Source organism: Ranitomeya variabilis, chromosome 1 (assembly GCF_051348905.1).
Source record: "Ranitomeya variabilis isolate aRanVar5 chromosome 1, aRanVar5.hap1, whole genome shotgun sequence".
Lineage (NCBI taxonomy): Eukaryota > Metazoa > Chordata > Amphibia > Anura > Dendrobatidae > Ranitomeya > Ranitomeya variabilis.
Window position 1 is genome coordinate 19,288,682 of NC_135232.1, and position 14,188 is coordinate 19,302,869.

Consider the following 14,188-nt stretch of genomic DNA (forward strand, 5'->3'; position numbering starts at 1 on the left):
TGCAGTCTTCAGCCTTTTTTTTTTTTTTTTTTTTCCTCTCCTCTTAATCTCTGAATGGCTTTGGTTACACCTGTTTGAATCATGGATCCACAGAGTTTGGTTGCAGGTTTGAATAACCTGGCTTCAAAGGTCCAGAACTTACAAGATTTTGTTATTCGTGCTCCAATGTCTGAACCTAAGATCCCTATGCCTGAATTTTTTACCGGAGACAGATCCCGTTTTTTGAATTTCAGAGAGAATTGTAAATTGTTTTTGTCTCTGAAATCTCACTCTGCTGGTGATCCTGCGCAACAGGTTAAAATTGTTATTTCTCTATTGCGGGGTGACCCACAAAGTTGGGCATTTGCATTGTCGCCAGGGGATCCTGCATTATTAAATGTAGATGCGTTTTTTCTGGCTTTGGGGTTGCTTTATGAAGAACCTAATTTAGAGATTTTGGCTGAGAAAGCCTTGATAGCTCTTTCCCAAGGGCAAGATGAAGCTGAGATATACTGCCAGAAATTTCGTAAATGGTCGGTGCTTACTAAATGGAATGAGTGCGCTCTAGCAGCTAATTTCAGAGAAGGTCTCTCTGATGCCGTGAAGGATGTCATGGTGGGGTTCCCTGTGCCTACAGGTCTGAATGATGCCATGAAATTGGCTATCCAGATTGATCGGCGTTTACGGGAGCGCAAATCTGTGCACCATATGGCGGTATCTTCTGAGCAAAAACCTGTGCACCATATGGCGGTATCTTCTGAGCAAAAACCTGTGCACCATATGGCGGTATCTTCTGAGCAAAGACCTGTGCATCATTTGGCGGTGACCTCTGAAAAAGCACCAGAGCATATGCAATGCGATAGTGTATTGTCTAGAGGCGAACGACAGAATTACAGGCGCAAAAATGGGTTGTGCTTCTATTGTGGAGATCCAGCTCATGTTATATCAGCATGCTCTAAACGCATAAAGAAGGTTGATAAAAAGGTTGATAAATCTTTTTCTATGGGTACCTTGCAGTCTAAATTTCTTTTGTCCGTGACATTGATTTGTACTTTATCATCTGTTACTGTGGATGCTTATGTGGATTCTGGCGCCGCTCTGAGTCTCATGGATTGGTCCTTTGCCAAGCGTTGTGGGTTTGATTTAGAGCCTCTGGAGGTTTCTATTCCCTTAAAGGGTATTGATTCTACACCTTTGGCTAGCAATAAACCACAATATTGGACACAAGTGACTATGCATCTTTCCCCAGACCATCAGGAGATTATTCGTTTCCTTGTGTTATATAATCTACATGACGTATTAGTACTTGGATTACCATGGTTACAAATTCATAATCCAGTCTTGGACTGGAGATCTATGTCTGTGCTGAGTTGGGGATGTCGTGGGATTCATGGGGATGCACCTTTGGTTCCCATTTCTTCATCTACTCCCTCTGAGATCCCAGCATTTCTGTCAGATTTTTATGATGTCTTTCAGGAGCCTAAAACTGATTCTCTCCCCCCTCACAGAGAGTGTGACTGCGCTATTGAGTTGATTCCCGGTAGTAAATTTCCTAAGGGTCGCTTGTTTAATTTGTCTGTACCTGAACATACTGCTATGCGGGAGTATATCAGAGAATCTTTGGAAAAGGGTCATATTCGCCCCTCTTTGTCTCCATTGGGGGCAGGGTTTTTCTTTGTGGGTAAAAAGGATGGTTCATTGAGACCTTGTATCGACTATCGACTTCTGAATAAGATTACAGTTAAATACCAGTACCCTTTGCCTTTACTGACTGATCTGTTTGCTCGCATAAAGGGGGCGAAGTGGTTCACTAAGATCGATCTACGTGGTGCGTATAATTTGGTGCGGATTAAGCAGGGGGATGAGTGGAAGACCGCATTTAATACGCCTGAAGGCCATTTTGAGTATTTGGTAATGCCTTTCGGTCTCGCGAATGCCCCTTCCGTTTTTCAGTCCTTTATGCACGATATTTTCCGTGAATATCTGGATAAATTTATGATTGTGTATTTGGATGATATTTTGATTTTTTCGGAGGACTGGGAATCTCATGTTCAACAGGTCAGGAGAGTTTTTCAGGTTTTACGAGCTAATTCTCTATTTGTGAAGGGCTCAAAGTGTATTTTTGGGGTTCAGAGAATTTCCTTTCTGGGATATATTTTTTCCCCTTCATCTATGGAGATGGACCCTGTTAAGGTTCAGGCTATTTGTGATTGGATACAACCTACTTCTCTAAAGAGTCTTCAGAAATTCTTGGGATTTGCTAATTTCTATCGCCGATTCATAGCGGGTTTTTCTGCCATTGCTAAACCTTTGACTGATTTGACCAAGAAGGGTGCTGATGTTGCTAATTGGTCCTCTGCGGCTGTGGAGGCCTTTCGGGAGCTTAAGCGCCGCTTTTCTTCTGCTCCTGTGTTGCGCCAGCCTGATGTTTCGCTCCCGTTCCAGGTTGAAGTAGATGCTTCCGAGATCGGAGCAGGTGCAGTTTTGTCGCAGAAAGGTCCTGACTGCTCAGTGATGAGACCATGTGCGTTTTTCTCTCGAAAGTTTTCGCCCGCTGAGCGAAATTATGATGTTGGAAATCGGGAGCTCTTGGCCATGAAGTGGGCATTTGAGGAGTGGCGTCATTGGCTTGAGGGTGCTAGACACCAGGTGGTGGTCTTGACTGACCACAAAAATCTAATTTATCTTGAGTCAGCCAGGCGTCTGAATCCTAGACAGGCGCGCTGGTCGTTGTTTTTCTCTCGATTTAACTTTGTGGTTTCATATCTGCCTGGGTCTAAGAATGTGAGGGCGGATGCCCTCTCTAGGAGTTTTGAGCCTGACTCGCCTGGTGATTCCGAACCTACTGGCATCCTGAAGGATGGGGTGATATTGTCAGCTGTCTCCCCAGACCTGCGGCGCTCTTTGCAGGAGTTTCAGGTGGATAGGCCTGATCGCTGTCCGCCTGGTAGACTGTTTGTCCCTGATGACTGGACCAGTAGAGTTATTTCGGAGGTTCACTCTTCCGCGTTGGCAGGTCATCCTGGAATTTTTGGCACCAGGGATCTGGTGTCTAGGTCCTTCTGGTGGCCTTCCTTGTCTCGAGATGTACGTATTTTTGTGCAGTCTTGTGATGTTTGTGCTCGGGCTAAGCCCTGCTGTTCCCGGGCCAGCGGGTTGTTGTTGCCCTTGCCTATTCCTAAGAGGCCTTGGACGCACATCTCTATGGACTTTATTTCTGACCTTCCTGTTTCTCGTAGGATGTCCGTCATCTGGGTGGTGTGTGACCGTTTTTCCAAGATGGTTCACTTGGTACCTTTGCCCAAATTGCCCTCCTCCTCTGAGCTGGTCCCTCTATTTTTTCAGAATGTTGTGCGTTTGCATGGTATTCCTGAGAATATAGTGTCTGACAGGGGTACTCAGTTTGTGTCTAGATTTTGGCGGGCGTTCTGTGCCAGGATGGGCATCGACTTGTCGTTTTCGTCTGCATTCCATCCTCAGACTAATGGCCAGACTGAGCGTACTAATCAGACCTTGGAGACTTACTTGAGGTGTTTTGTGTCCGCTGATCAGGACGATTGGCTTGATTTTTTGCCATTGGCAGAGTTTGCCCTTAACAATCGGGCCAGTTCTGCCACTTTGGTTTCTCCATTTTTTTGTAATTCAGGGTTTCACCCTCGCTTTTCGTCCGGTCAATTGGAGTCTTCGGATTGTCCTGGAGTAGATGCTGTAGTTGATAGAATGCATCAGATTTGGGGACAGGTTGTGGACAATCTGAAGTTGTCCCAGGAGAAGACTCAACAGTTCACTAATCGTCATCGGCGTGTCGGTCCTCGTCTTTGTGTTGGGGACCTGGTTTGGTTGTCTTCTCGATTTGTTCCTATGAAGGTCTCGTCTCCTAAGTTTAAGCCTCGGTTTATCGGCCCTTATAGGATTCTGGAGGTTCTCAATCCTGTGTCCTTTCGTTTGGACCTCCCAGCATCTTTTACTATTCATAATGTTTTTCATCGGTCATTATTGCGGAGGTATGAGGTGCCGGTTGTTCCGTCTGCTGATCCTCCTGCTCCTGTGCTGGTTGAGGGTGAGTTGGAGTATGTGGTGGAAAAGATCTTGGACTCCCGTGTTTCCAGATGGAAACTTCAGTATCTGGTTAAGTGGAAAGGCTATGGCCAGGAGGATAATTCTTGGGTGACAGCATCTGATGTTCATGCTCCTGATTTGGTTCGTGCATTCCATAGTGCTCATCCAGATCGCCCTGGTGGTTCTGGTGAGGGTTCGGTGCCCCCTCCTTAAGGGGGGGGTACTGTTGTGAATTCTGTTTGTGGGCTCCCCCGGTGGTGTTTTATGGTATTGCCACTTATTTGCCTTCTTCTATCCTTTATCACCTGTTGACACCCATTAGGGGAGTTTCCTATTTAAGCCTGCTTGGCTGCTGGTCTGATGCCGGCCACCAATGTATCAGTAGCATTCTGTTGCATTCTCCTGCCTCAAGTTCCAGTTCAGCTAAGTTGAATTTTGTTCCTAGTTAATGCTATTTTTTGTCCAGCTATCTGCAATGTGACTCTCTGTAGCTGGAAGCTCTCGTGGACTGAAATTGCCACTCCAGTGGCATGAGTTGTCACTGGAGTTTTAAAGTAATTTCAGGATGGTGTTTTTTGAGTAGTGTTTTGAAGTTGACCGTGAAGTAACTCTTTCCTGTACTTCTGCTATCTAGTAAGCGGACCTCACTGTGCTAAATCTGCTGTTCATCCTACGTATGTCTTTTCCTCTTGACTCACCGTCAATATTTGTGGGGGCCTGCTATCTCCTTTTGGGGTTCATCTCTGGAGGTAAGGCAGGCCTGTATATTCCTCTGATAGGGGTAGTTAGATCTCCGGCTGGCGCGTGGTGTCTAGGGCATCGTAGGAAACACTCCCCGGCTACTTCCAGTGTTGTGTCAGGTTCAGGTCACGGTCACTTTAGTTTCCATCACCCGAGAGCTAGTGCGTTTGTTATTTTTGATTTCCCTGCCATTGGGAAAATCATAACAGGCAGTAGGCCCGGGCTGAACGGGGCGGTCCTGTAACAGAAAGGAGAGGCAGAAGGTCTGGTGCCGTTAGGACAGGCGGTCCTGCAGATTTAAAGTAGGAGAATGAAAAAGTTAAATTGCCTTATAATGTGATTATAAGAAGGTCTTTAGTGGATTCAGAGTGTATGTCCTTAAAGGCAATGTTAAATTATTGTTCAACAATTTTGCACTTAGTAGAATACCCGGTTGGGTAAAAGCAAGTTATTTATAGCATGTTGCTATGACATTTAACTATGTTTGTAACGTTCAAGTGTCCTCACCTCCCATAAAGGGAAGCTCTGTTCAAGTATACTTACTGTTATTGCACTCAACAAAACTGTATGTCTTTTTGCTAACTTGTATTGTTGTTTTCTTCTCAGTGCCGGAGTACTGTGTTTAACCAGGGGGGAGTGCAGCGCCCCAGAGTCCTGGTCGTTGCAGTACTGTGGCTCCGCCACTATGGGGAGCTATGGTGCGTCTGATGGCACTGAAGGAGTTCATCTGATCAGGTATCACAGACACCAATACATTTCACAGTCGGGCCTCCGGGGGGAGCTAAGGGTTCTATTCACTAGGCCACTCCCCACCATAGTGGGTAAACTGGGGGTCAGGCAGGAAGTGAGATCAGAAAGCTGACTGGGTTGGAACCAGGCAACACCTTGTGGCAGAGGGTGTTGTGGGGAAGATACAGTAGGGTCTCTGTCAGGGGTGGGATCCTGACAGAGGCTTGGCAACTTGGACGAACATAACGGGACCGTGCCTGCTCAGGATAGCGGCGGTGCCCAAGGAAGGACCAGAAGCGAGATAGATTGTGCTGAGTGAGAAACGAGATCAAGCAATAGGAGAATACCAGTAGGGGTCGTGCTGTAAGACCGAAGCAACACCCTACTGAGGCGCACTACCGGTGGCCGGAACGCCGAGAGGGTATCTCAACATCCAGCTTCAAGCAATACCCTAAACAGCGGCAGGGCAGTCAGTCTAAGGCGGGCTGTCTAACTTAAATCACCTATGCAGTCTTGGGGGGCAACTTGTGGAGAGGGGCGACTCTAGGGTCCCGGAAGAGCTCCGAGCCTACCCGTCAAACGGGTGCCGTCCCAACCAGAACATCAGGGAGGGACGGAGGATTAGCAGAACATCATCTAATCGAGTTGTGAGGGAACTTAAGAAACAGACACAACAGTTGTGGGGACTTTCTGTAAGCACAGCAGGGAAGGACCGCAACACATAGCGCTAGAAGGAAGGCACAGATTTCCACCTGCAAAGAGAACTCTGGAGGTGCCATTGGACCGGCCGGACATGCGCAGCCTGGTTATCCGGATTCCGGACTGAGGACCCAGGGATCTTCAGTAAAGAGGTAAAGAGACTGCAACCTGGTGTCCTCGTTATTTACTGCACCGCACCACTACAGCTTTACCATCATCATCCGTCATATCTATCACTGTACGCCCCTCGGCAGGGTCACGGACCGGGCCTAGCCACCGTGACAACCCCAGAGCAGAGACTCAGAGGCCCGGTACCGGGTACTCCTCGGCCCTGCGGCAGTGGGGGCGCTCCAATTCCTCTTAGACATTTGTGATCCCTCATTCATTTATGTGCAAAACACTACCTCAAACTGACAGTGTTACTGTCAGAGGTAACATCATCTTGTTGCGGCTTAGATTGGTGCTGAGTCGTATATTCCTTAATGCTCTCCACTTCCTTCCAATTAATGTGCTTACTGAAGACTAACAAGAACAATTTTGGCCTGCGTTTGGTGGTACTACTGCCCAGACAACTGGTTCTAGTGGTGGTACTTCTGCTGCTGCTAGAGACTCCGACCTCACTGCAGCTAGAATTAAAACACCATGGGGACACAAGTGCTTACCTGGTGAGCTAGATGACTAAGGCTGCCAGGGGTTGCAAGCTCGGTTGGCGTTGCATGTTCCTATGCAGAGCACAGCCATGTAGATTAGTTTATCACTGGCAATTGTACCCTGCATAGGCAGCAACTGGGATGATAAAGCTATCAATATGAGGAAGAGAGCGTTATAAATCTGCCTATGCAGAGCGCAGGAGCCAATGGCAAACTCAGGCAGCAACTGAGACGACAATGTATTTACTGTGCTCTCCCATGGATCCACGACATTTATCTTACTTGTATGTTTGTGAGAGGAGAGACAGAGCTGGAAGGTTAATCTGTGGACATGTACTGTATGGCCAGTGATACTGATATCCGCCATCTTTCCAGTACCCAGCGAACAATGTCTTCCATTCCGGTTGGTGCTGACGCTTTTCATTCTCATACGTCTCCTCTTCTGCCGCCAGCTGACGACGTCTCCACCGACCTCCCGTAGTTTGTCTTTTTTCTTAACTTTTGGAATAACTCTCTAGAATCTAAATAAAGTGTAAACTCCTCGTCTCAAAGTGCAAGACAACAGCTGGGGATAAAACTTGTCAGAGTTTATGTCGGGTTTTATGCACGCTTCATCAGACTGAATATAAAAAGCTGAGTGCTATTCGGTGGCATCGGGCTTTATGGAGACATTCGCACCTCTGCACGACTCGCTCCATTTTATAGCGCAAAACGTACAAACGCATTCTGCCGACTCCCGGGGATCTTAGGATATTTAATCATTCATCCCCCGTAACCCATAAATTGCACAGGCAAAGTGATAGCAAAGAAGGCAGAGAAAAGTTTTACATGTGACGTCAAACAAATTCACACTCAATTATAGAAGGAAATAAGTGACATGAAAAACAGGAAACAGGGAAAAATGTATCGGAAAAGTTAATTCACTGTGTGCATACATTACATTACTGATCCTGAGTTACATCCTGTATTATACTCCAGAGCTGCACTCACTATTCTGCTGGTGCAGTCACTGTGTACATACATTACATTACTGATCCTGAGTTACATCCTGTATTATACCCCAGAGCTGCACTCACTATTCTACTGCTGCAGTCACTGTGTGCATACATTACATTACTGATCCTGAGTTACATCCTGTAGATTTTTTATTATAAAAATGAAAAACATAACAATAATAATAACAGAAACAAAACAGAGATATCAGCCAGAAAATAATCAGTATAATGAACACTGGTTCAACCACTCATCCTCTCCTCTCACACATATTATACATATATACAGAATGATAACTAACATTAAGTACTTACACCTTCTGGTCCTGTCACCAAACTAAATAATAACAAATAAACAATAGCAAACAAAAACTATATACATAAAAAAATATATATATTTTATTTCTTTTTTTTATTATTTTTGTTTTTATTTTAAATTTTAAATAAAATAACCAAAAACTATAAAAATATATACAATACTAAGCTAACCATCACACCACACTCAAGCCCACTATTCCCAACCCCCGAACTGACCTACGAGCTGGTCCTGCGTCTCGTGCCTCAGTTCATTTCGAACGTCCATAGGCCAGATCAGGCAGTGCCAGTTTTTCCCCAAAACTCCCCAGTGCCCATAGTCCCACAAAATAAACCCACCGCCCCCCTTTTCCCACCACCCAACCTAACACCTACACCCAAATCTATATACCTATATAAAATATATACAGCAGCACAAACTACAATAACCACAAATCCCAAGTTCGGCACCTGAAGCTCTACATCACTGTATAATGATCAAATAAAACAAAAATCCACAGTGTCAGCAGCAGCCCACCACCAGGAAAGGTGATGACCAGTCTAGGGCACACTAAAAGAAAAGCCCCTCCAGAGGAGCGCAGCCCTCCGTGCGCCCAGTCTCCCATACTCCAGAGAGCGCACCTTCACCAGGTCACCGGTCCTAAACACATTGTCCACTCGGAGGATTTTCTGTTGCTGCAATACTAAGCACCGTGCGTTCCACATGTGATACCTAACCACTGCGCTAACTAGAAATAAGGTGCAGCGGTCCCGACCACCCAGGTCTCCGAATGCTCCATAGGCCCATTCCGCATAGGAGAGACCGGCCAGCCGAGACCAGTCAATGAAGGCGCCCACCCTGTTGTACACCTCTACATTGAAGCGACAATGAAACAGGAAGTGGTCCATGCTTTCTAGCATGGTACCACAATGCTCCCGGGGACAGTTCCTGTCCTCAGAGCTCCTACACTTCAGATTGTCCCTCACACACAGTTTCCCATGGAAGCAGCACCAAGCCAAGTCCCAAAACAGGGGATCCTGACAGAATTCAAAAGATGCAAACCCACCCCAAGATCCCAACTTGGGCAGTCCCTGAGCGCCAGAGGCCTCTGGAAATGGGTCAACAGAACCCTATTGTCAAGGATTTTCCTTGGCAGTGTCCTAATCTCTCACACTCCCAGACCCCACCAACGAATTACCTTCAGAACCAAGGTAGCGTAAGCCAGATGATGTCCATGCGGTTTGAAAAGACCCTTCACTTGCACTCCTGTCTCCCATTCCTGGAAGAAAGGCTGAAACTATCCCCTACAGGAGAATAATCACAGATGAGCCCTCTCTTTCCAGAGGTTTGCAATATTGATCTTAATGAAGGTATCCACAAGGAATACCACAGGGTTGACCATACCCAACCCTCCTAGTCTCCTCGTATGGTAAGTAACATCCCTCTTGACCAGGTTCAGTCTATTCCCCCATAACAGTTGGAAGAACAAACTGCAGACACAAGTCCAGAGAGACTCTGGCAAGATGCACACACTGCCCAGATAAATCAGTAAAGGGAGCAGGTAAGTTTTGATCAGGATTTCCTCCTCCCAGCCAGAGACTCTCACACTTGTCCCAGTTGACCTTGGACCCGGATGCTTCCGAGTAGCGATCTACCTCTGACATCAGCCACCCTGCCTCTTCGTGAGAGGAAACAAAAATAGTGACATCATCGGAGTACGCCACCACACTCAGAGTGGCTTCCAGTGCTGCCTGATCCATCCCGATCCTGGCCAACGGTCAACAATCCACCCTCCTAAGAAGTGGGTCAATCGCAAACATGTACAGCTGCAGGTTCAAGGGACAACCCTGGCAAACACCAGACCCAACCTCAAAAGACTCTCTGCCCCTCTGTACAAGGTCTTAAGCCAATCAGCAAACCCACTCGGCAGGCCATATCTCAGAAGGACGGACCAGAGGTACTCATGATTAACCCGATCAAATGCTTTTACCTGGTCCAGTGATAGCATGTACCCCTTCCAGTGACCAGCCCTACCCTGCTCCACCGCCTCTCAAACACAGAGCACAGCACTTTATGTGCTGCGGCCTGAAACAGAGCAATGCTGGGCCTCTGAAAGGAGTTGGGGTGCAAATTTCACCAGCAGATTAAACAGCACCTTTGCCAGAACCTTCCTGTCTGCATTGAGAAGCGCTCTAGGATGCCAATTCTCAATGCAAGATGGGTCCTCATTGACTTTAAGAGAGAATGTAGGGGACAGGGACCTGGTGAGCTGTGCAGACGGGTGGAACCATTGTTGCCGGGAGTCGGGGTTCCGGGGGACGGATTTGAGGGGTGCATGGGAAGCCAGGCTCATGTGACAGGAGGCAGAGTGACGCAGGGAGAGGAGAGGATAAAAAGCAAAACGCGCGAAAGCAGGGGCAGAGAAGCGCGGGAAATCTCTGAGGAGAGGAAACTGCAGCGCAGTTGCTGTGAGTGTGCAGGCCGCAGTGAGACTTGCAGGAAGCAGGGGGAAAACGTGCAACAGACACTGCGGGCAATTACTGGAGCCCCCAAAAAGAGACGCATTCGTCGTCAGCGACCCCCCAGGCAGAGGGGTAGTGCTGACCAGCTCAGGGACAGTATTACCGCGCTCCCTGAGAACACCTTGCCAGAGAGTGCTACAGACTCGCATGGTTTCGTCTCAGCTGTGACTGATACTGATTATTCTCCTAATCCTCCTCAAAAAGACTCTTCTCTGGACTGGGAGGCTGTTACCTCGGATCAACGTCCGCCTGCAGGAGGGAACGCAGCACCGCAAAAGACATTCTGGACTCGACTCTACGCCTGGGCCCGTCGCCAGAAGACACCTCCTTCCTCCGCCATCAGGACTACGGCGTTGTCGGAGCCTCCCCGTCAGGACTACATCGCTGAACCAGCACTGATAAGTGACTGTTGTTGACTTTATCTTAGTAGGGAGTCACTAGTGAGGCGCTGCCGCGTTCTACGGGTGTAGTTCAGGGCGGCCATATAATAATTGGGATTTACTGCGAAATTGTGTTCTTGTATATAAGTTCCCTGCGTGGAAAACGTTTGTTATCTTTTTGGTTGGAAGTTAAAAAGAAAGTTAAAAACGCTATTTGCTTTCTGGCTCCTATTTGTCCCTGCATCCTTCTTTACCTGCGGTCTCTACATTTGGCGTAGTCGGCAGGATGCAGGATCCAAAGAAGGAGCCAGAAGATACGGAGGATGGGGCTGGGCCTAGAGCTTCTCTCTCATTGGGGGCCATGTTAAACAATTTGCCCAAGTTTAATGGGAGCAACATGTTGTTGTGGAGCTGGACTGAGAGGATGAGGGGGCTGTTGAGAATGCATCCTATGACCCCGGCCCTGGAAGCTGAGGTAGCCATTATGGCATTAGACGGAGAGGCCCGAGATTCAGTGATGTTGAGACCCCCCACAGAGCGGAATACTTTTACCGGGGTGTTACATGTGTTAGAGGGGACGCACGGGGATCCCACCGACGTGGGAGAGCTGCGGGCCCGGTTGTTTGGACGGCGACAAAAAGAGGGCGAGACTGTCACTCAGTACATGAATGCTCTGCAAGAGCTAAACATTGCAATCGTGCGGAAAGATGGTATGGGGATGGGACATGTCGACGTGACCCTGCGCGACCAACTGGTGACGGGACTGCGGGATGAGTTGACCAAACAGGCTCTACGTGAACGAGTGCGGGTCGACCCGCGCCTGACTTTCTCCGACATAGGCAATGAGGCCCGCACCCGGGAGCAAGAGAGGGGGGTGACGGTCCTGACAGGAGAGGCTCGGGTTATCCAGACCGCTGCACCAGGAGGGGGTGAGCCGTCGTGGGTTCAGGAGATGCGGCAGGAGCTCAAACAAATCCGAGACGAACTGGCCGAAGTAAAAAAAAATGCGCGAAGCCCAAGGGAGCTACCCCGGGGGCAAGGGTCTGGGAGTCCAGCTCGTGGCGCTCGTTCAGGATATTATCCGGTCTCCGGTGCTTGCTATGGTTGCGGGGAGGCAGGACATTTCGCACGGGAGTGCCCCCGGAGAGGGAGGGCCTCGTCACGGCGGGCGTTAAACTAGAGGACTCCGAGCTAAGGGGACGACGCTCGGAGTCAGAATCCCCGCGGATGGGTGGTGAAAGTCCCGAAAATTTGGTTGCCAGCTGCCCCCTGGTTTGGGCAGAGTTTGAAGGGCGGGCTGTACGTTGTCTGGTGGACACCGGATCTCAAGTCACGACTATGCCCGAGGCCTATTTTAGAAAACACTTCCCTGTGTCAGTCAGACCCCAATGGGGCCCCGTAATCCGGTTGCAGGCCGCCAATCAGCTGCCCATCCCAGTGGAAGGGGTCACCTGGATGCAAATATCTTTATGTGGGAAAGACCTGGGCCGCCGGGGGGTTGTGTTGACACGGGGGGATCCCAGCCCACAACATATCGTGACTTTGGGGATGAATGTATTGAAGGACTTTGGCAGTTTGCTGTTAGGGGAGACCACACAAGAGACACTCAATCAGTGGGGGACCAGTACACCTCAAGGCTCCGTGTTCAGACAGTTAGTGAGGGAAGTCCGTGTGCAAGAGACCTTTCAGGAGGGAGACATACTAGGGAAAGTAATCACCTCCCCGACAGCAGAAGTGACGTTTCCCCCAGGACAGACTGTTATATCCCTGCCCATCCGAGCTCGCATCCCTCTGGAAGGAGTGCAAGTGCAGGTTGAGCCCACCTTTACGTCCCCTTTGCCCACAGGACTGCTGGTGGCCCGATCTCTGGCTACTGTTAAAAATGGGGCCGCACCAGTGCGATGTGTGAATGTGGACGAACACGATGTCGTGCTACGGGTCCGAAGTGAGATGGCCAAAGTGGTACGACCGTTAGAAGTGATGCCTCCTCCAGATACTTTACAGTTAAAGGTGGATTCCCCTGATCCCTGGATGGTCAGTGTCCGGTCTACACAGGATCCTGAGCTGATAGCGTTACGAAAAGGTCAAACTATTCTGGAACATATGCGAGCAGAATTACCGGGTCTGGATCCATCACAAGTCTCGCGAGTGCAGCGGCTCCTTGGACACTATGCTGAAGTGTTTGCGCAACATGAAGATGATTTTGGCTGTACCACGGCCATCGAACATGGAATTCCGACCGGAGATACAGTGCCCATCAGGGAGCGGTACAGACAGATTCCCCCGCAGATGTACCAGGAAGTAAAGACGTTGTTAGGCCAGATGCTACAAAAGGGAGTGATCCGCGAGAGTCAGAGCCCGTGGGCTGCCCCGATCGTGCTGGTGCGGAAAAAGGACGGCACGCTCCGGTTCTGTGTGGACTATCGTAAGCTAAATGCATGCACCGTCCGAGACTCTTATCCACTTCCCCGTATCGAGGAGTCTCTCTCCGTGCTGGGTCGGGCCAAATATTTTTCCACCTTAGACCTAGCCAGCGGATACTGGCAGGTCCCGATGACAGAAGCAGATCGTCCTAAGACAGCGTTCATCCTTCCCATGGGACTATTTGAGTTCAATCGAATGCCGTTTGGGCTGGCCAACGCTCCAGGCACCTTCCAACGATTAATGGAGCGGTGTCTGGGGGATTTGAACTTCGAGGCCACTCTCATTTATCTGGATGACATCATCATCTACGCCCCAACATTCGAGGAACATCTGTGCCGACTGGAACAGGTACTAGACCGGTTGCTGAAATACGGGCTTAAGGTGAAGCCCCAGAAGTGTCACTTGTTCCGGGAACAGATCGAGTACCTGGGGCATGTGGTGTCCGCCGAAGGAGTCCGGCCATCGCAGGAGAAGATTGCTGCAATCCAGGAGTGGCCCACACCGGAGACCGCTAAAGATGTACGGGCGTTCTTGGGCCTCGCTGGGTACTACCGGCGCTTCGTGAAGAATTTTGCTCGCCGTTCTCACAATCTACAAGTCCTGCTGAAAGGAAGCTCCCCCAAGGAACGGGGAAAGAAGATACAATGGCAGGAGCCACAAGAAGCAGCGTTCCGGGACTTGAAGACAGCTCTCATGGAGCCACCGGTGTTGGCTTATG